Source organism: Pongo pygmaeus, chromosome X (genome assembly GCF_028885625.2).
Source record: "Pongo pygmaeus isolate AG05252 chromosome X, NHGRI_mPonPyg2-v2.0_pri, whole genome shotgun sequence".
NCBI lineage: Eukaryota > Metazoa > Chordata > Mammalia > Primates > Hominidae > Pongo > Pongo pygmaeus.
In genome coordinates, this window is record NC_072396.2 from 116,620,651 (window position 1) to 116,643,468 (window position 22,818).

Below are 22,818 nucleotides of genomic sequence, written 5' to 3' on the forward strand. Positions count from 1 at the left end.
TTCCAGTTTTGGGCTATTACAAACAATGTTACTATGCATGTGTCCTGAGGGTAAGAGCATATTCTATACCTGCCCTTGAGGATTTTTCTTCTATTCCTGTCCCCTGGGCTTTGGGGGAGGAAGGACGTGTTGCCCCTCTACCAATAGCTTAACCTTCACATTGTAGGAAAGAAGGATCCTGGGAAGCAACTGAGCTTCTTGCCTATCTGCCAGCAGCAGCCAATCACATACTGCACCACTAAGGAAAGAAGTTTCTCTCCTTTCCTGCTCTTCTACTTTGCCCGCAGTCTTCTTCACAAGCACCTGGAGACTTCCCTAAAAGAGTTTGTGAGTGAGGCTGAGCTCTTCTTGTATCTAAAACTTTTAGTTCTCCCAAATTGAGTGTTTCACTCATACTTGCCTTTAAGAATTGGATAAAATTTTAGCTTATTTCATCTTGCCTGTATGTGTGGTGGTACTTTTTCTCTTGTGCTCTGCCAAAGATGAAAAAGTTCTATGTTGTGTCTTTCCTTGGAGACACTTGTCACTCTTTTGAGTATTTATTTGGTTGTCCTGCAACCTTAACTCTCTGACAGGCTCAAGAAAAGTTATTTTGTAGATTCCCCATCTTCTTCTCACTGTAAGAGTGAGAACAGTTTACTCTTGTGTCTTTCTGTATCCTAAGCATAAATGGAACTCTCAACTACGGACACTCTTGTACATATTTTCAGTGTAACTCATGTACACATTACTGTTGGGTATATACCTAGAAGTAGAATAGGTGAGCCATGTATGTATGTATACATTCAACTTTAGCACACATTGCCAGTCTCCTAATGTGTTTTACCAATTTACACTCCCACCAGTAGTGTATGAGAGTACCACGAACACTTGGTATCATCATCTGCTGTTGTTATTGTTTTGGCCATCTTCATAGGCATATAGTGGTAACTCATTGTGATTTAACTTGAATTTCTCTGTGAAGAACATTGTCACTTGCACCTTTTAATTTCCTTTGTGATGTTTTTCTCTAGTCGCTTGTTAGTTTTCTTTTGAGTGTTCATCTTTTTCATATTGATTTGTAGGAATTCTCTATATAACCTAGAAATGAGCTATGAAAGTTATATGTGTTACAAATACTGTTCCTCACTTTGTGGCTTGTTTCTTTGCTCTCTTAATAGTATCTTTTTAAAAAGTCCAATTTATTGAAGTTTAACTTATATACAACAAGTACAATGGAACACATATAATAAAATGTACCCATTTTAACTATAGTGCTCAGTGAATTTTGAAATATATATATATATACCACCACAATCAAGGTATAGAACATTTTTAACACTTCAAAAAATTATCTCCTGCCTCCTCAGTCAATCTCAATGCCCCACTCCTAGCTTCAGGCCAACAATGGTCTACTTTCTGTTGCTATACATTAGATCTGTCTTTTCTAGAGATTCACATCAAAGGAATTATATGGTATGTTTTGTTTCTTTATTCTTTTCTTTGTTCTTTGCTCAACATAAAGTTTTTTAGATTCATCCATGTTTTATCAGTAGTTTGTTTCTTTTTATTGATGAGTAGTTTAATGTTGACTGTTGATGCATACTCTTCCTAATATAAATTAGGAAATTTATCAATCACTTCCTTTATTGCTAATGTTTTTGAGTTTTTTGAGTGTGAAAAATGTTTGCCTACCCTAAATTTCATGAAGATATTCTCATATTATCTTTTAGAAGCTTTACTATATTACCTTTCACATTTAGATCAAAATATATCTAGAAGTGATTTTTGTGTCTATATTGTGATAGAGGTCAAATTTTTGTACTCAATATAGATAACCGAATTATCTCACACCATTTATTGAAAATAACTACGCTTGACTCAATGCCACCTTTGTCATAAAACAGTGCTCCAATAGTGTGGATACTCTCCATCTGCTCGATTGATCCATTTGTCTATCTTTATGGCAATACCACACAACCTTGATTATTGTAACTTTATAGTAAAATTTAAAATCAGGTTAGTTTAATTCATCCAAATTTGTTCCTCTTTAATATTTTCCTGGCTATTTGTGGTCCTTTGAATTTCTAAATACATTTTAGAATTAGGTTATCATTTTTCCACAAAAAAGTATCTGCTGCAATTTTCATTGATTTATAGATCCATTTAGGAATGATTGACATTTTCATAGTATCAAGCCTTCCAATCCATGAACACGTAATATCCCTCTGTTTATTTAAGTTTTTTGAATTTTGTCTCCAAATTATTCTACAATTTTCTGTGTAGACACCTTGCACATCATTTGCTAGATTTACTACTATGGTGAAGTGGAAACAGTGTGCTTCCCATCTCTCTCTTCCTTCAAAACTGAGGAACTCATTCGCCTAGGTGCTGGGAATTTGGCGGTTAAAGGCTATTGGCTGGAGGTTTTCCAGACATTGCCCTCAGCTGAAGAGAATTGCCTAGCCACAGGTCTCCCTCCCTCCCAATGACTGGTTGATGCCAGAGGAAAGTTATAAAGCCTTGTTACCTTGCAACAAGGGATAGTGTTGTTAGATAAAATACAGGACACCCAGTTAAAATTTAAATTTCAGATAATGAGTACTTATACTAATACTTAGGAGGGAATTTTTAATATTGAATGTCTTTTCTTGGTCCTGCAAAGCCAGGCCAGGTGTGAGGGTCTTACACTTGTCTTCTCAAGGGTGTTGCCCTAAAATGCTTAAGTATGCCTTCCCCAATACCACAGAGTCAATCTGACTGTCTGCATGAGACACTTGCGCTTGTCATCCATATGGTTATGCTAAGGGAGCTGGCTAGGAGGAAGAGGGATGGAAAGACATGCAGAGCATCTGGGGTGATCATGACCCAGTTGAGGCGGGGGCAGAAGTCTACAGGCAAGTTGTCTCAAGTGGTTCTCACGCAAGCTTTCTGCTTGAGTTTGTAGAGTGGTTATTAAGGTTCTGCAGCCTCTCTTTCCTGCTCACGGTCTCTCCTAACCACTCAGCTGTGCAGATCACTTGAGTAATCTGGATGCGTTCAGAAAGAACTGGGCCTCTTTGATAGCATCTTGTATAATGGGGGGAGCCAGGTGCTCATTCACTACATCCTCACTTTTTTCCATGGGGGAAATCACAGGTTGAGGGTGTCTCTTTTAGCACTAAACTTTGTTGCCTTGGAGGAGGGATGATGTGGGTAAATTAACACTGTTCTTACCCTCTTCAAGGCATCTATTCATGAATTTTTTGCTCCAACAGTGTGCTGAAACTTCTCTGCTGGACTGTCAGACTCCAACAAAGATGCTCTAATCTGTGGGTACTTGTCAAAATTGATGCTTCTGTGGGGAGTGATGACGGTAGAATGCTTCTATTTTGCCATCTTGCTAACATCCATAACCATGCCTATTTGTTTTCACACTGGTTATGACTGCTTTCACACTAAAATGGCAGAACTGAGTAGTTGTGACAGAGACAAAATAGCCTGTGAATCTAAGCTATTTACTATGGGGACTTTTAAATAAAAAGTTTTCTGAGCCCTGATCTATATAATCAAGAGAAATCTCAGATGGATAATCAGAGGGCTGAGGACAATCAGACCAATAAGAAGTCATAATACCTGGCCCAGTTTCAGGACTGAATATGAGTAAGTTTTTAGATCATTTTTGATAATCATGATGGGGGGATGCTACTGGAATCTCGTGGATAGAGGCGAGAGATGCTACTAAACATTTTACAATGCATAGGACAGCCTCTCAAAACAAAGATTATCCAGCTCCAAATCCAGTAGTGCTAAGGTTGAGAAACTCTGCTCTAAATGTATGTATGGTCATTTACTAAGATAACTGCACATTGGGGAAAAGGGAATATCCAAATATGTCAAAGCCTATTGAATCTGAGTTGACATTAATACCCAAAGACTAAAATCAGTATTATTGACTCACTCCCAGTTGAAGTGGGGATGCATGGGAACCAAGTAATAAATGGAGTTCTAGGCCAAGTTCAACTTACGATGGATCCGCAGACCAAGCCAATAGTTATTTCCCAAGATCCAGTGGAAGTCTCTGAAACTCTCCTCCACTAAAACCCAGTCAAAATAGTAAATAAAAAAATAATATTACAACTCAGATGGAATGGCACTGATTAGCACCTTCCTGTAAGACCTTAAGGATGTAAGGGTACTAGTCACTATCATGTCCTCATTTAATTCATCAGTCTGGCCTTAGAATAACTGGATATTTACTGCAGGTTTACAGTGGACTCAAGCAAATAATAAGCCTCAATACTAGCTTTGCACCGTCATTTGTATCTTTGCTAGAGCTAACTAAAAAGGCCTCAGCTACTAGGTATATGGCCACTGAACTGGTGAATATATTCATTTCCATTCCTATCAAGGAGGATTAGAAGCAGTTTGCATTCGGTTGAACACAGAGCATCTACATTTATTTTCTTGCCACAAGCATTGTTAGGTAATCTATTCTGTTTAATGTAGTTCTAAGAATTCTAAATTTTCTGAATATTTTGCAGAGCATTATATTGGTGCACTATATCAATGATGTCATGTTAATCAGACAAGATGGTAAATAAGTGGCAAGTATTTTGAAGGCATTAGAAAGAAATGTTAGTACCAGGAAGTGGGAGATAAACTCTATAAACATTAAGCTCATGACATTATTAATTTTTTTAGAGTCCAGTGATCTGCAGTATGGTAAAACAACCCCTTCAAAGTAAAAGGAAACTTATTTCATGATACCTCTCACCACTAAGAAGAGAGAACAATGCCCAATAGAGGTTCTAGAGGCAGCATATTCCATATTTTAGGATACAGATGCCCCTCAGCTTGTGATGTGGTTATGTCCCAATAAACCCATCATAAGTTGAAAATATTGTAAGTCAAAAATGCATTTAATACACCAAACTTACCAAACATCATAGCTTAGCGTAGCTTACCTTAAACATGCTCAGGACACTTAGCCTACAATTGGGCAACATCATCTTGCAATACGGTATACTTTAGAGTATCAGTTGTATATCCTTGTTATTGTGTGGCTGACTGGGAACTGTGGCTCACTGCTGCTGCCCAATATTGAGAGAGTATTGTGCCACATATCACTACCACAGGAAAAGACCAAAAATCTAAGTACAATTTCTACTGAATACGTAGGACTTTCCACTATAGTAAAGTCAAAGAATCGTTAAGTCAAGGCATCATAAATTGGAGACCATCTGTACTACTCAATACACCACATGATGATGTGAAAGGCTGCCAACTTTGTACAGGGTTTAGAGCATAAAAAGGCTCTTAACCTTTTATGGTGTCAGGACCAGGCTACCATGTAAGCAGCCTTGTTGTTTGAGATATATGACACAACACACACTATGGTATTCAAGATACCAGAGGTGGGAAAAGATGCCATGTTGAATTTATCACACATTCCCAATAGCAGAATCACAATTTAGACCCCACATGTTTTAGTGCAAGGTCATGCCACCTGAAGTGGAAAATTATATACCATTTGAAATGCTTTTGAGCCATAGTAGAAATGGAGCATCTCATCATGGAACATCAAGTGATCTTGTCATCTAGCCAGAACTGCCCAATGTGAGTAAGATTCTAAGAGATCCTAGACTGGATTGTAAAGTTTGATGGACCTAAATGCAGATGTGGTACATCTGGAATTGGTCATGATCAGGGCCAGAGGGCACAAGTAAGCTGCACGAGTAGATGGACCAGGTTTCCAGGTCATGCATCACTATCGCATTTGCACCTCTCCCTCAGCCTACATTGAGGCCACATTATTTATGGTGGTGGTAGTTATAGGGTATCCTTTAGGGTTGGCTGAGGGGTGAGGAAAAATACCAAGCTTGGTTCATAGATGGGTTAATTCAGTATGGGAATGTAAGCCAAAAGTGTACTTCTGGTGTACAATAGCCCTGCTTAGAATGACATTGAGCCTGAACACACTGAGTCATTCACTCTGTCTAGAAGACAGATTTCAGGGGAAATTCTTCCAAGGAACATATCTTCAGGTAGTACACTTAGTTATTCATTTTGTGTGGAAAAAGAAGTGGTCTGAGTTGACAATGTGTAACAGAAAGATCAAGGACAAGAAAGTCCAAGAAAGAGGCATGTGATATACCCAAGAGAATGTGGATAGACCTACAGGAGTGGGCATCAGATGTGAAGATTTTTGAATCACTTATTAAAGCTCACCAAAAATACTCTGACATTTAAAAGGCACTAACAAGCAAGTAGACAGAATGATTTGGTAAGGTGACACTGCCTAGCCTTTGTCATTGACAACCTCAGTGCAGACACAATGGGAACATAAATGGAGCAATCAAGGTGGCAGGAATGAAGGCTATGCATGGTCCAAATACAGTGGAGTGCCACTACCAAAGCTGATTTAGCTACTGCCTCTACCAAAAATCCAACCTGCCAGCAATAGAGACCAATGTTGAGTCTCCAACAGGGTACCATCCCTCAAAGAAACCAGCCAGTGTTTAGGTGGAAAATTGATTACATCAAATGCCTTCTGCGTTGGAAGCACAATTCATGTTGACTGAAACTGACTCATATCCTGGGTATGGATATGATTTTTCTATATACAGAGCCTCAAATACCACTGTTTGAGCGCTCACAGAATGTTTGATCCACTGACATGTGATCCCACATGTATTGCGTAGACTATGAAACTTATTTTACAGCAAAGGAAGTGCAGCAGTGGGTGTCTCACCATAAGATGCACTGGTCTTATCATATCTACAATACCCAGAAGTTGCTAGCCTGATAGAGGAATAGTGCAGCTTTTTGAAAGTGATAACCAGATTGAAGATGATATCCTATGAGAATGAAATCCTCCAGAATGTAGTATACACCCTAAATCAATGACCACTATTGTGTTGAATCCCTAATAAGTAGATTACATAGGCCTGGAAAACAAAGGATTGAAGTAGCCTTGCTTACCATAAACTCCAAGTCACCCACTAATTAATTCTAGTAGTTTGTCTAGAGAAGATTTTTCCTCTATTTTCTACTTACGTAATCATATTGTTCATGAATAATGATACCTTTTTTCTTTTTTTTTCTTTTTTTTTATTATTTTATTTTATTATTATTATACTTTAGGTTTTATGGTACATGTGTGCAATGTGCAGGTTAGTTACATAATGATACTTTTGTCTTCTTTTTTAATTCTGCCTTTTCTATCTTTTTCTTGCCTAATTGTACTGGCTAAGACATCAAGTACAATGTTGAATAGAGGGGATAATAGCAAACCTCTTTGTCTTATTTCTCATCTCAGAAGGAAATTTATAACATTTCACCACTGAATATGATGTCTGCTGCACATGTTTTAAATGTGTGTTGATCAAAGACACTTCTTTTCATTTATAATTTTCTAGCAATTCATTTTTTGCTTCTCAGTAGTTGTTGATATTTATCACACTTTTTATGCATCTATTGACATGATCATAAGACTTTTTTATGTTTTTAATGTGATATACATTAGCTGATTTTAGTTGGAATATCTTAATAGTAATTATTAATTTATATACAGTAAATTTCACTCTTATGGAGTATGGTTCTATGATTTTTGTGTAAAGCATGCAGTCCACTAACCATCATCATCAATCAAGATAAAGAACAATTCAATCACCTGAAAAAATTTCCTCATACTCCTTATTGTACTAAACTCACATATCTCAACCTCTGGAAATCACTGATCTGTTCTTGATGCTTATAGGCTTGGCTTTTCCAAAATGTCATATGAATTCAATCATACAGTAAGTAGCCTTTTGACTCTCACTTCTTTCACTAAGAATAATGGATTTGAGATTCATTCAAGCATGAGGATCAATTTTTTTTTTTTTTTTGAGATGGAGTCTCGCTCTGTTGCCCAGGCTGGAGTGCAGTGGCACAAACTCGACTCACTGCAAGCTCTGCCTCCCGGGTTCACGCCATTCTCCCGCCTCAGCCTCCCGAGTAGCTGGGACTACAGGTGCCCACCACCACGCCCAGCTAATTTTGTTTTTGTATTTTTAGTAGAGATGGGGTTTCACTGTGTTTTAGATGGTCTCGATCCCCTAACCTCGTGATCCGCCCGCCTCGGCCTCCCAAAGTGCTGGGATTACAGGCGTGAGCCACCGCACCCGGCCAGGGATCAATTTTTTTAAACCTTTTATCAAAGAGTAATCTTTCATTATAAAGAGGAACTACAGTTTGTTTACCCATGCAGCCACTGAAGGAAGTTTGGATTGTTTCCAGTTTTGTGATTATGGATTATCAATAAAATCACTCAAAATATTTCTGGGGCCCCGCCCACCCGACCATAGAGACACGGCATGGCTAGAGAAACTTCCGTGATGTTCTGGGCTGCGAACGAAAACAGAACCAAAGCGTCAGAAAGGAGCGGGTGAAGGGGTGCGGCGGTTGCCAGGGCATCTTCTTAGCGTCGGGCAGGGCTGGTGAGTCAACTAGTGACAGTGGCGAGGAAGTGGGGGCGCTGAGCAAGCGAGAAGAAGGCTGAAGGGAGCTAGGAAAAGGGCGCTGATCTCTGCAGCCTGGGAGGGCTTTTGTCCCCTGGAGGAAGGCCAGAAGAGATGGGGTCCCGAGGGCAGGGCTCACACAGCAAGAAAACGAGGAGCATGCCTGTCATTTTGAGCCCACAGAGAACGGGGAGCGGAGCCACTGGAGGACCGGCTGCTCGGGTTTATTCGGTAGCCGAGGCGGTTAAACAGTTCAGGGCTGGACCTGCCCGGACTGGAGCAGGGTGCAGCCTCCAGGGTTGCTGGGCAGCACCGAGACCCTTTGAGCACCGAACGGATAAACTACGGGAGCTTTCCGCACTTGCACATTGTTCCCGCGAGTTGCAGACACAGGTTCCTGATGCTAGCGCTCATTCCTTGGCAGTCACCCTCAGTGAACTACACAGTTGCCGTGACCTTCAGGATGAATGCTTGGATTCCAGGTGTGAGTAGGTTTGCTGAGGGCCCCAGAAGGCTCCTTCCACCGTATCATAGTCTAATAAATAATTTTGTCAAGCCAGAGAAGCTAACAAAGGTAGAGACAAGCCTTAAAGAAAAGATAGTGGCGGAAATGACGGATCTGAACAAGCCTATAAAACAAGCTCAAACCCAGCGGGAACAGCTACTGGAGGAATCCAGGGAGCTACACCGAGAAAAGTTACTTGTCCAGGCTGAAAACAGATTCTTTCTGGAATACCTGACTAACAAAACTGAAGAGTACACAAAGCAACCTGAGAAGGTATGGAACAGCTATTTACAAAAAAGTGGAGAGATTGAACGAAGAAGACAAGAATCAGCCTCCAGATGTTCAGAACAAATTTCAGTGCTTAAAACAGCGCTCTTGCAAAAGGAAAATATCCAATCCAGTTTGAAGCGGAAGTTGCAGGCAATGAGGGACATTGCTATATTAAAGGAAAAGCAGGAGAAAGAAATACAGACATTACAGGAGGAGACAAAGAGTCCAAGCTGAGACAGCTGCAAAGACGGGAAGTACAGGCCCAGCTCCTCCAGGAGAAAAGATTACTGGAGAAATAACTGAGCGAGCCAGACAGGAGGCTACTGGGAAAGAGAAAAAGAAGAGAGCTTAATATGAAGGCCCAGGCCTTGAAGTTGGCAGCAAAGCGGTTTATTTTTGAATACTCCTGTGGCATCAAGAGAGAGAACCAGCAGTTCAAGAAGGAATTACTGCAGCTAATTGAGCAAGCCCAGAAACTAACGGCTACTCAAAGCCACTTAGAAAACAGGAAACAGCAGCTGCAGCAGGAACAGTGGTATCTGGAGTCCTTAATCCGGGCGAGGCAGAGACTGCAAGGAAGTCATAATCAGTGCCTAAATAGACAGGATATTCCAAAGACCACACCCAGTCTTCCCCAAGTCACCATATCAAGGATTAATCCAAAGTAACTCCTAAAATAACGCTGATTAAATAAGAAGTGGAGCAACTACTCTTAAGTGCTACATTAACCTGATTAGAAAGGCTTTTGGATTCCAGATTGCTGTTGTAAAATCTCCATCATGATGTGTTGGAGTGAAGGATTAGATGGTTTTATCCAACAGTCCTACTAGATATTTGGTAACCAGCTTCCCTTAACTAGCTTTTTCTTTAAATACTCTTGTTAATAAGCTATCCACAAACCTCCTGTTAACCTAATACATGACCCTAACCTAGCCATTTACCATACATCAAACTAGCTTAAAGGAAACCAACCTAAGGAAGTGAAAACAGTTGTGATTTATTTCATCTAGCTAAATTATATTTCTTTATAGAGAAAGTACCTTTAAGGATAGCATTCCAAATAGACTTTGAATAGCGTTCTGCTCAGTAAATAACCAGTATCAGTTTATCCTCATTCCTTTTGACCAACTTAGCAGACAAAAGCAGTTTTTATAAGCTCTTTGTGAGTTTGTGCCAGTGACCAGGTAGCTCCTTCTAGTTTTCTCATGAGTGAAAAAGCATTCTGATAACAGCAAGTCCAGTAAGTGCTAGGCAGAGTGACCTTTCATCTGATGCTAAGCCCCTACAAGTTTAATTGAGAAGGTAAGAAAAGATGAAGGAGACATATATTAAGTTAGCTCTTACTTTTGAAAATGTTTTATTTGAAGAAACACCTGTAGCATTGAGGTGACTAAATGCCTCCACTTATTTCAGGAAAACGTATCCAAGAAAAGTTGAAATATTTGGACAACATTTTTTTAAGTGCCATCGATTTCCCTAGCAGCATTCTAAAAGATAGCAAGTAAAATGATGTTTGTTATCCTAAATGGTTTAGTTTTAGGTCATTTATTAATTTTCTTACAGGTGCACTTTCTAGTGCATGAAATATCTTTTGTAATTAATGTGTGCCATATGTTTACTCCCATTTAGTGTAACTATATATTTTAAATTATATATTTTTAGGATAGTTATATTTTTTTGGGTTCTACAACCTTGAAGTTGGACTAGTGATTTATTTGAATGCTGAATCCTAGTATAGGGGAATATAATCTCATATTTTAACATGGGTCCTCTATGGGAAAATAGGATGAACTTTGTTTCCCAGAAATTGTTAGTGATGAAAAAATTCAAAATAATTTTCCTGCATTTTCCGCTTTATTTACATGTAAAGTGAATTCCCTGAAAATTGGATTTAAAAAGGATTCTCCTTCAATGTGCCTTTACCTTGTAGCTTTAACAACTTTTCTGTTAAATATGCAGTTTTTTATTAAACAATGTTATTAAATAAAAACATTTATCCACTGGAAAAAAAAATATTTCTGAAGGGGAAGACATGGAATACACCTAGGTGCCCACCAATGGTGGACTGGATAAAGAAAATATACATATATACTATGGAATACTACACAGCCATAAAAAAGAGTGAAATTACGTCCTTTGCAGCAACATGGATGCAGCTGGAGGCCATTATCCCAAGTGAAATAACACAGGAAAAGAAAATCAAATACCACATGTTCTCACTTATAAGTAGGAGTTAAACATTGGGTACACATGGACACAGAGATGGCAACAATAGACATAGAGGGATACTAGAGTGGGGCGAGGGTTAAAAACCTAACTGTTGGGTATTATGCTCACTACCTGGGTAATGAGACCATTTGTATCCCAAACCTCAGCATCATGCAACATACCCATGTAACAAATCTGCTTATGTACTCCCTGAATCTAAAATAAAGTTATTTTAAAACACACAGAATATTTCTGTAAGGGATTTTTGTGTAAACATACATTTTAATTTCACTTGAATGAGTACCTAGAAGTGGGGTTTCTGGATTATATTATAAGGGCATGATTAATTTTATAAGAAATACCCCAAATTTTCCAAAGTGGCTGAAATATTTTACATTCTCACCATCAGTGAGTGCACGTTCTGCACCTGTATCCCAGAACTTAAAGTTTGATTAGATCCCATTTGTCAATTTTTGCTTTTGTTGCAATTGCTTTTGGTGTTTTAGTCATGAAGTCTTTGCCCATGCCTGTGTCCTAAATGGTATTGCCTAGGTTTTCTTCTATGGTTTTTATGGTTTTGGGTTTTACATTTAAGTGTTTAATCCATCTTGAGTTAATTTTTGTATAAGGTGTAAGGAAGGGGGCCAATTTCTGTTTTCTGCATATGGCTAGCCAGTTTTCCCAGCACCATTCATTAAATAGGGAATCTTCTCCCCATTACTTGTTTTTGTCAGGTTTTGTCAAAGATCAGATGGTTTTAGATATCTGGTGTTATTTCTGAGGCCTCTGTTCCATTCCATTGGTCTATATATCTGTTTTGGTGCCAGTACAATGCTGTTTTGGTTACTGTAGCCTTGTAGTATAATTTGAAGTTAGGTAGCGTGATGCCTCCAGCTTTGTTCTTTTTGCTTAGGATTGTCTTGGCAGTACAGGCTCTTTTTTGATTCCATATTAAATTTAAAGTAGTTTTTTCTAATTCTGCAAAAAAAGTCACTGGTAGCTTGATGGGACTAGCATTGAATCTATAAATTACTTTGGGCAGTATGACAATTTTCATTATATTGATTCTTCCTATCCATGAGCACAGAATGTTTTTCCATTTGTTTGTGTCCTCTCTTATTTCCTTGAGCAGTGGTTTGTAGTTCTCCTTGAAGAAATCCTTCACATCTCTTGTAAGTTGTATTCCTAGATATTTTATTCTCTTTATAGCAATTGTGAATGGGAGTTCACTCATGATTTGGCTCTCTGCTTGTCTACTGTTGGTGTATAGGAATGCTTGTGATTTTTGCACATTGCTTTTGTATCTTATTATTGATTTTGGAAAAGTTTTTATTCTGGAAACAAGTCTTTCATCAGATATCTGTTTTGGAAATATTTTCATCCAGTCTGTGGCTTCCCTTTTCACTCTCCTAAGGCTTTCACAGAACAAATATTTTAAATTTTGATGAAATCTGCTCTATAATTTTTTTGTTTTTTAAGATTATGCACTTGAAGAAACCTTGTCTAACCTATGATCCCCAGATTGTATGCTATGTTTTATTCTAGAAGTTTTATAGTTTTAGGCTTTTCATCCAGGTCTGTGATTCATTTGAAATTAATTATTGAATAAGGTACAAGATAGGGGTAAAAGTGTATTTTTTTTTTGCAGTAACACTTTGTAAAACTTGAAGACAGTATTTTCAACAACACTTGTTGAAAAGACTATCATTCATTAAAAGGCTTTTCACCTTTGTCAAAAATCAATTGACCATATATGTGTAGGTCTGTTTCTGGATGTTCTTTTGTGTTTACTTGATCTTCGTGTGTATCGCTCCACCAGTACCCCACAATCGTGACTATTGTATGTATCTGGATAGAAAATCTTCAAACTGGAGAGAATGATTCTTTCTACTTTATTCTCTTTCAAAACTGTCTTACCTATTCTAGTTCTTGTGTCTTCGGATATAACATTTTTTTCTGGCAAAAGAGTCTTTATTTTGTCTAAATCTGATTTGACATTTTACACAAACAACCACATGTTAGTCAGGGGTTGGGGAATGGCAAAAAAAATTTTGCTCCAGATTATGAAATTTAAACATTCCTTTTAAGCAAAGCTCAGATTTTTGGATAAAGATGCTCAGATGCTAATATTTCTGCTGTTCTTCTGTGCTTCCTTGCAGAAGATATCTGGATTTACTGGGAAGGGATGTTAAGTGATATTTGGGGTTTAGTTCCCTGCAGGTACACAAAGACATATGGAGAGCACTTAGAATTGTTTTAAGGGAATTAATGTCTAGGTTTTCAAATTCCACATGGACTTAAAATTTTAAATTAATAGGCTTTAATTTTACAATAGTTTTATTTTACGTTTTAATATTTAAGTTTTTGAGTACATAGGTGTATGGTATACATGAGATATTTTTATTCATGCATGCAATGCATAATAATCATATCAGGGTAAATGGCATGTCCATTACCTCAAGCATTTATCCTTTGTGTTACAAACAATTCAATTATACTCTTTTAGTTATTGCAAAATTTACAGTTAAATTATTTTGGACCAAAGTCACCCTTTTGTGCTAGCAAACACTAGGTCTTATTTATTCTTCCTTTTTAACTTTTTTTCCCATAGGTTTTTCGGGAACAGGTAGTATTTGGTTACATGTGTAAGTTTGTTAGTGATGATTTCTGAGATTTTGGTGCACCCATCACCCAAGCAGTATTCACTGAACCCAATTTGTAGTCTTTTATCCCTCACCCCCCTCCCACCCTTTCCCCCGAGTCCCCAAAGTCCATTGTACCATTCTTATATTTTTGTATCCTCATAGCTTATCTTCCACTTATGAGTGAGAACATACGATGTTTGCTGTTCCATTCCTGAGTTACTTCACTTAGAATAATAGTTTTCCATTTCCATTCAGGTTGCTGCGAATGCCATTAATTCGTTCCTTTTTATGGCTGAGTAGTATTCCATCATATATGTATGCCACAATTTCTTTATCCACTCATTGAATGATGGGCTTTTGGGCTGCTTTCATATTTTTTCAATTGGGAATTATTGTGCTGCTGTAAACATGCATGTGCAAGTATCTTCTTCAAATAATGACTTATTTTCCTATGGGTAGATACACAGTAGTGGGATTTCTGGATCAAATGGTAGTTCTACCTTTAGCTCTTTATGGAATCTCCACACCGATTCCAAAGTGGTTGTACTAGTTTACATTCCCACCAGCAGTGTATAAGTGTTCCCTTTTCACCACATTCATGCCAACATCTATTTTTTTTTTTATTTTTTTGATTATGGCCATTCTTGAAGGAGTAAGGTGGTATCGCATTGTGGTTTTGATTTGCAGTTCCCTGATCATTAGTGATGTTGAGCATTTTTTTCATACGTTTGTTGGCCATTTATATATCTTCTCTTGAAAATTGTCTATTCATGTCCTTAGCCCACTTTTTGATTTTTTTTTTCTGATTTGTTTGAGTTCATTGTAGATTCTGGATATTAGTGCTTTGTTGGATGTATAGATTGTGAAATTTTCTCCCACTCTGTGGGTTGTCTGTTTACTCTGCTGACTGTTCTTTTTACTGTGTAGAAGCTCTTTAATTAAGTCCCACCTATTTATCTTTTTTTTTTTTTTTTTTTTCACTGCTAGTATCCATGGCTGGGAGACCTAAAGACAGATCACATCACAGGACTTTTTGCAGACATTTCTCAGCACCATCCTGGAGCCCAGTAGCCCTGGTAGATGGCCAGACCCAGAAGGGCAATAAAAATCACTGCAGTCTGGCTCTCAGGAAGACCCATTCCTAGGGAAAGGGAGAGAGCACCAGATCACGGGATCACCCGGTGGGACAAAAGAATCTGAATGGGATGAAGGGGTCCAGCTTCACTCTTTTGCATATGACTAGCCAGTTATCTCAGCACCATTTATTGAATAAGGAGTCTTTTCCCCATTGCTTGTTTTTGTTTTTGTCAGCTATGTTGAATATCAGATGGTTGTAGTTGTGCAGCCTTCTTCCTGGGCTGTCTATTCTCTTCCATTGGTCTACGTGTCTGGTTCCGTACCAGTACCATGCTGTTTTGGTTAGTGTATCCCCATAGTATAGTTTGAAGTTGGGTAACATGATGCCTCCAGCTTTACTCTTTTTGTTTATGATTGCCTTGTCTATCTGAGCTCTTTTATGGTTCTTTATGAATTATAAAATAGGTTTCTTTTAGTTCTATGAAGAATGTCATTAGTAATTTGATAGAAGAGCATGGAATTTATATATTGTTTGGGGCATTATGGCCATTTTAATAATATTGATTCTTCCTATTCATGAGCATGGAATGTTTTCCATTTGTTTCTGTTATTTCTGATTTCTTTGAGTAATGTTGTGGTTTTCATTGTAGGAATCTTTCACCTCTCTGGTTAGCTATATTCCTACATATTTTATTTTTGTGGCAATTATGAACAGGATTGCCTTCCAGATTTGGCTTTTAACTTGGCTGCTGTTGGTGTATAGGAATGCTAGTAATTTTTGTACATTGATATTGTATCCTGAGACTTTGCTGAAATTGTTTATCATCTGTAGAAGATTTGGGGCTGAGATTATGCGTTTTTCTAGATATAGAATCATGTCATCTACAAACAGGGATAGTTTGACTTCTCTTTGTATTTGAATGCCCTCTATTGTTTTCTCTTGCCTGATTGCTCTAGCTAAGATGTTCAGTTCTATGTTGAATTGGAGTGGTGAGAGAGGGCATCCTCATCTTGTGCCAGTTTTCAAGGGAAATGCTTCCAGTTTTTACCCATTCAGTATGATGTTGGTTGTGGGTTTGCCATAGATGGCTCTTCTTATTTTGAGGTATGTTACTTTGATACCTAGTTTATTGAGAGATTTTAACATGAAGTGTCATTGAATTCTACCGAAAGTCTTTTCTGCATCTATTGAGATAATCCTGTGGTTTTTGCCTTTAATTCGCTTTATATGATGAATCACATTTGTTGGGTTATGTAGGTTGAACCAACCTCACATCCCAGGGATGAAGCCTACTTGGTTGTGGTGGAATAGCTTTTCGATGTGCTGTTAAATTCAGTCTGCTAGTATTTTGTTGAGGATTTTTGCATCGATGTTCATCAAGGATATTGGCCTGCTGTTTTCTTTCTTTGTTGTGTCTCTGCCTGATTTTGGCACCAGGATGATACTGGCATTGTAGAATGAGTTGGGGAGGAGTCCCTTCTCCTCAATTTTTTGAAATAGTTTTAGTAGGAATGGTACCAGCTCTCTTTTTTTGTACATATGGTAGAATTTGGCTGTGGATCCATTCAGGTCCTGGGCTTTTTTTTTTTTTGGTTGGTAAATTATTTATTACTGATTAAATTTCAGTGCTTGTTATTAGTCTGCTCAGGGAATCAGTTTCTTCCTGCTTCAGTCTTGGGAGGGTGTATGTGTCCAGGAATTTATCCATCTTTTCTAGGTTTTCTAGTTTGTGTGTGTAGTTTATTTCTGTGGGGTCAGTGGTAACATTTCCTTCATCATTTCTAATTGTATTTACTTAGATCTTCTCTCTTTTTTTCTTAATTATTCTAGCGAGTGTTCTATCTATCATGTTAATTAAAAAAAAAACTCCTGGATTTGTTGATATTTTGAATGGTTTTTCGTGTCTCAGTTTTCTCCAGTTCAGGTCTGATATTTGTTATTTCTTGTCTTCTGCTAGCTTTGTTCTTGCTTATCTAATTTTTTAGTTGTGATGTTAGGTTTTTAATTTGAGATCTTTCTAACTTTTTGATGTGGGCATTTAGTTCTATGAATTTCCCCCTTAACATTGCCTTAGCTGTGTCCCAGAGATTCTGGTATATTGTATTTTTGTTCTTATTATTAGTTTCAAATAACTCCTTGATTTCTGCCTTAATTTCATTATTTACCTAAAAGTCATTCAGGAGCATGTTGTTTGATTTCCATGTAATTGCATGGTTTTGAGTAATTTTCATAGTTTTGACTTTTATTTTTATTGCCCTGTGGTCTGAGAATGTTTTTGGTATGATTTCATTTGTGTTTCATTTGCTCAGGATTCTTTTATGTCCAATTATGTAGTTGATTTTAGAGTTTGTGCCATATGGTGATGAGAAGAATGTATAATCTGTTGTTTTGAGGTGGAGAGTTCTTTAGAGGTCCATCAGATCCATTTTGTCCAAAGTTGAGTTCAGGTGCTGAATATCTTTGTTAATTTTCTGCCTCAATGATCTGTCTAATATTGTCAGTGAAGTATTGAACTCTCCCACTATTATTGTGTGGGAGTCTGTGGCTCTTTGTAGGTTTCTAAGGATTTGCTTTATGAACCTGGGTGCCCCTCTGTTGGGTATTTATATATATTTAGGATCGTGGCCAGGTGCCATGGCTCACGTTTGCAACTCCAGCAATTTGGGAGGCTGAGGGAAGTGGATCTCTTGAGGCCAGGAGTTTGAGAGCAGCCTGGCCAACATGGTGAAAACCCATCTCTACTAAAAATAAAAAATTAGATGGGCATGGTGGTGCACTCCTGTAGTCCCAGCTACTCAGGAGGCTAAGGCACGAGACTCGCTTGAACCCAAGAGACGGATTTTGTAATGAGCCCAGATCATGCCACTGCAGTACAGCCTGGGTGACACAATGAGACTCTGTTTCAAAAAAAAGAAAAAAATATATCTTATAAGGCATGTCTGGTGGTAACAAACTCCTGCAACATTTGCTTGTCTGAAAGGAATCTTATTTCTCCTTCATTTAGAAATCTTAGTTTGGCTGGATATGAAATTTTCAGTTGAAGATTTTTTTAAAGAATGTTGAATATATGCCCCCAATCTCTTCTCACTTGTAGGGTTTCAGTTGAGAAGTCTGCAGGTAGCCTGATGGGGTTCCCTTTGGTAACCTGATGGGGTTCCCTTTGTCAGTGACCTGTCCTTTCTCTCTGGCTGACTTTAACATTTTTTCTTTCATTTTGACGTTGGAAAATCTGCTGATTATGTGTTTAGAGGATAATCTTCTTATGTAGAATCTTACAGGAGTTCTCTGTATTTTCTGAATTTGACTGTGGCTGCTCTAGCAAGGTTGAGGAAGTTTTCATGGACAATATCCTGAAATATGTTTTCCAGGTTGTTTGCTTTCTCCCTCTCCCTTTTAAGGATGCCATTGATTTGTATATTTGGCCTTTTTACATAATCCTATACTTCTCAGAGTTTTTGTTCATTTCTTTTTATTCTTTTTTATTTTTGTCTGACTGTCTTATTTCAGAAAGCCAGTCTTTAATTTCTGAGATTCTTTCCTCAGCTTGGTTTATTCTGCTATTAATGCTTGATTGCCTTGTGAAATTCTTGTATTGTGTTTTTCAGATGTCTCAGATTCGTTGGGTTCTTTTTCACATTGGCTGTTTTGTCCTTCAGCTCCTGTATTGTTTTATTGTGATTCTTAGTTTCCTTGGATTGGGTGTTGCCATTCTACTGAATCTCGATGATCTTCATTCCTGTATTTATTCTGAATTCTATTTCTGTCATTCCAGCCAGCTCAGCCTGCTTAAGAACTTGGTGGAGAACTGATGTGGTCGTTTGGAGGACATACAACATTCTGGCCATTTGAGTTACTGGAGTTCTTGAATTGTTTCTTTCTCATCTCTGTGTGTGGGTGCTCCTTTAACTGCACTGGAGATTGAGTACAGTCAATAGTCTTTTTTTATGAATGTTTTCACAGGGCCAAGGCTTTGTGTAGGATCTTTATTTGTAGCTGACTTCTTGTCTTTGGTTTCAGAGTTGAGTGTGTTAGTGAGGTTATTTTTGGTGTTGAAGCTTTGGGGTGTGATCTAGTAGGTGGCACTTAGGTGTTTTGATCAGTTGGTAGACTCTTGCTTGATTGTGTGGCTCCTCTGTTTCCTCACAGTTGCAGCTGTGTTCCCTCTCAATGCTCCAAAAGTGTAAGTTCCTCTCCTCGTTGAATGCTGGCTATAGATTGTGGCTTGGCACTCCTGGGCTGCCCACTGCAGCTCTAGGTGCAATCTCAGTGTTTATGTTCCTTCCAAAAGTTGGAGACAGAAGAGAAAGGGACATTAGTAGTGGTTGTGACCAAGGGTCTTTTGTTGTCTCCTGGGGGCTCCATCCCCAGAGAGATGCATGTTAGCAATTGTTCAGTCCAATCAGCCCAGGATGGAGGGTCTGTGTTTGGGGCTCAAGCCAGGAGTTCCCTGTCTGGTGATGAGCAGGGTGTGGGCGGGTTGGACCTCTGGAAGATGGAATGGTCTCCTCTCCTTGGGTTGACAGTAGCTTGTTAGAGGTATGGATAAGGAACTTAGGGTCTTTTCTCCTTCATTAGTCTGAGGGTAGCAAGGGCAGTTCCACAGCAGAGGCAGTGGCAGAGAGATTTTCAGTTGCCCCTGGGGGCTCTGTCCAGGGAGTTACAGATCTGCTACTGGCCCCATAGCTCTGGTGGATGGTGGCTGGAGGCCCAGGCCTGGAGAACCTGCATGGTGAGGAGATATGGGAATGGGCACCTACATAACAGTCCGGGCACTTGTCCATAGGGCTGCTGTGGTATGCTGGGGGCCTACTCTTTTCCCTAGTCACCTCGGATTTTTTAGTAACTGGGCGTATCAATAGTGAAGGCTGCAAAACAGCAAAGATGGTGGCCTTTTCCTCCCTCTGGGAACTCCATCCCAGGGAGGTACGGACCTGTTGCCATTCAGAACATACTTGTAGGAGGTGGCTGGAGACCCCAGTCAGAAGGTATCAACAGTGAGGAGGAATGGGATCAGGGATCTGCTTTAAAAACAAGTTTGGCCACATTTTCATGGAGCAGCAATCCTGTAGTCCTTTAGCCCCTGGTCACCTCGAACACTTCAAAGCCCTAAGGCCTGAGCAGCTGAGTTGCCCAAACAGCAAAGATGGTGGCTCACCCCTCCCATCTCAGAGAAGTTGGAAACCTTTGTCAGCTGGAGAACACCGGTGGGGATAGCTGGAGACCCCACTTAGGAAGTCTCACCCAGAGAGGAGGAATGGGATTGAATACTCTCTTTAAAAAGCAATCTGGCCACATTTTCATAGAGCAGCTGTGCTGTGCTGGGGGACTGCTTCGGCCCCCAATTACCTTGGACTCTCCAAAGCCCAAGGGCTGGAAGAGCTAGGTCACCCAAACAGCAAAGATGATGGCCTGCCCCTTCTTCTGGGAGCTCTGTCCCAAGGAGGTTTGAAGTCTCTGTTGGCCAGAGAGCACTGGCAGGGGTGGCTGGAGACATCAGTTGGGAAGTCCCACACAGTGAAGAGGAATGGGATTGGGGACCCACTTATAAAAGCAGTCTGACCATTTTTCTTTTTTCTTTTCTTTTTCTTTCTTTTTTTCTTTTCTTTTCTTTTTTTTTTTTTTTTTTTTTTTTTTGACAGTCTCGCTATATTACGAGGCTGGAGTGCAGTGGCGCGATCTTGGCTCACTGCAACCTCCACCTCCCAGGTTCACACGATTCTCCTGCCTCAGCCTCCTGAGTAGCTGGGACAGTCTGACCATTGTTCATAGAGCAGCTGTGTTGTGCTGGGGTACCGCTTCTGCCCCCAGTCAGCTGGTGCTCTTCAAAGCCCAGAAGCTGGAATGGCTAAGTCACCGAAATCGCAAAGATGACAGCCCACCCATCCTTCTGGGATCTTTATCCCCAGGAGGTTTCAAATCTTTGTCAGCTGGAGAACATCAATAGGGGTGGCTGGAGATCCCAGTTGGGAGGTCCTTCCCAGTGAGTAGGAACAAGATTGGAGACCCACTTTAAAAAGCAGTCTGACCTTGTTTTCATAGAGCAAATGTGCTGTGCTGGGGAATCACTTCAGCCCTGGTTGGTTTGGACTCCCCAAAGCCTTAAAGCTGGAGTGGTTAAGTCAGCCAAACAGCAATGATGGCGGCAAACTCCCTCCCTGTGGGAGCTCCGTCTCAGGGAGGTGCAATGCTGCTGCCTGTGGCTGGCTGGAATTCCAAACCAGTGGGTCTTACCCTGTGGGGTGTCACGGAAGCTGAGTCTACAGACTGTTGCTGCTCAGCCCACTGGATTCAGCTCCTTTCCTACAAGTATGTATGGGGGCTTAACCACTCAGTTTGTTAGAGTTGCAGCTACTTTTGCTGGGAAGCCTGGAAAGCCTGTGTATCCAAGGCTTTTGGGTCTCTCTGCGTGTGCTAGAGCAGCTGCTCTGTCAAGACTCCATGTAGCTCTTATGTGAGATCGAAGGCCCTGGAGGAGTGGGCTCACAAGGGGGAATCTCCTGACCTGAGAGTTGCAAAGATCGATGGGTGAAGTGTGGGTTCCCAGGGTCTCACATTCACTCACTGGTTCCCTGGATGGGGGAGGTTCTCTGGGTTGGGGAGGTTCCCTGGCTCCATGTCACTCTGGGTGGGTTGTCTTCTTGCCTTCTTGCCTTGCTTTTCTCCATTCTCCGTGGGTTGGGTTGTTTCCTTGATTAGTACCAATAATACATGTACCTGAATGTTTCAGCTGAAGGTGCTGTATTTACTCATTCCTTCCATTCCTTTCCATGACAGATGCACACACTAGTTGCTTCTCTTATGGTCAGCCATCTTTCTTTAATTGTTCTTTTTTGATTTTTATTCTTTTTTCTTTTGCCTCCTATGACTGTATGTTTTTTATGAAATAGAATTTTTATACTGGTATGATTTGTAAGACTATTGATTTGATTATTTAAAAGATGAGATATAAAATAATTATCTTTAAAGTAATTTTAATTTTCATACTGAGCCTAACACTCCAGACTATAAATTATCAAATTAGTTGTAGCTCTCTTACTTTCATTTGTGCATCAGTTTCATGCAAGCCAATTAGCTATGGAATAACAAGAGGGTACCTTGAATAAAGTTCAAATTTAAAGATGATATTTTGCAGGAGATAATTTTTTTCTTTCATTTGCACACACTTTTATAAGAAGTGAAGATATTGAAACATTTAAATCTATTTTTTAATAAATAAGATTTCCCCATTACCCACTTTATCTCAGGATAAAATAATTTGAAAGTATGGTAAATTCTTTTTATGGTTAATATTAAATTTTATGTACTAATGATTTACAAGGAGATTTAAAATTTCCACTATTGCTACCTTAATACTTTAGTTTATCAGCATGTGGGTGTTTTGTTAACTGAATTTTTTGATTTCTTGACTTTTTAAGTTCAGCAACAAAACTCCCCAAATATTAGAAATGTTTTGACTTTTGTCTCAGCTACTTATTTTCAGAAAGAGATGTTATCTATTGTAAATCTACCATTAGAACCAACCAATTAATGATGGAGTCAGTATACGCTGAAGACTTCATGACACACTAGTTGAAAGCTATTATTCATGTTAGCCAAACAGAAAAAAAAAATCTAGTGACAAAAGAAATTTCATTCCTCAAATACAGAAAC

At 39.1% G+C, this 22,818-nt stretch overlaps 1 protein-coding gene and 1 pseudogene across 1 annotated transcript in view; both read left to right on the forward strand.

Annotated features, from left to right (window-relative positions):
• Positions 1 to 22,818, forward strand: part of RTL4 (retrotransposon Gag like 4) — a 379,550-nt gene that overhangs the window by 295,107 nt on the left and 61,625 nt on the right. The gene's annotated exons all lie outside the window — the stretch shown is intronic.
• LOC129024252 (coiled-coil domain-containing protein 121-like) lies at positions 8,577 to 9,905 on the forward strand (annotated as a pseudogene).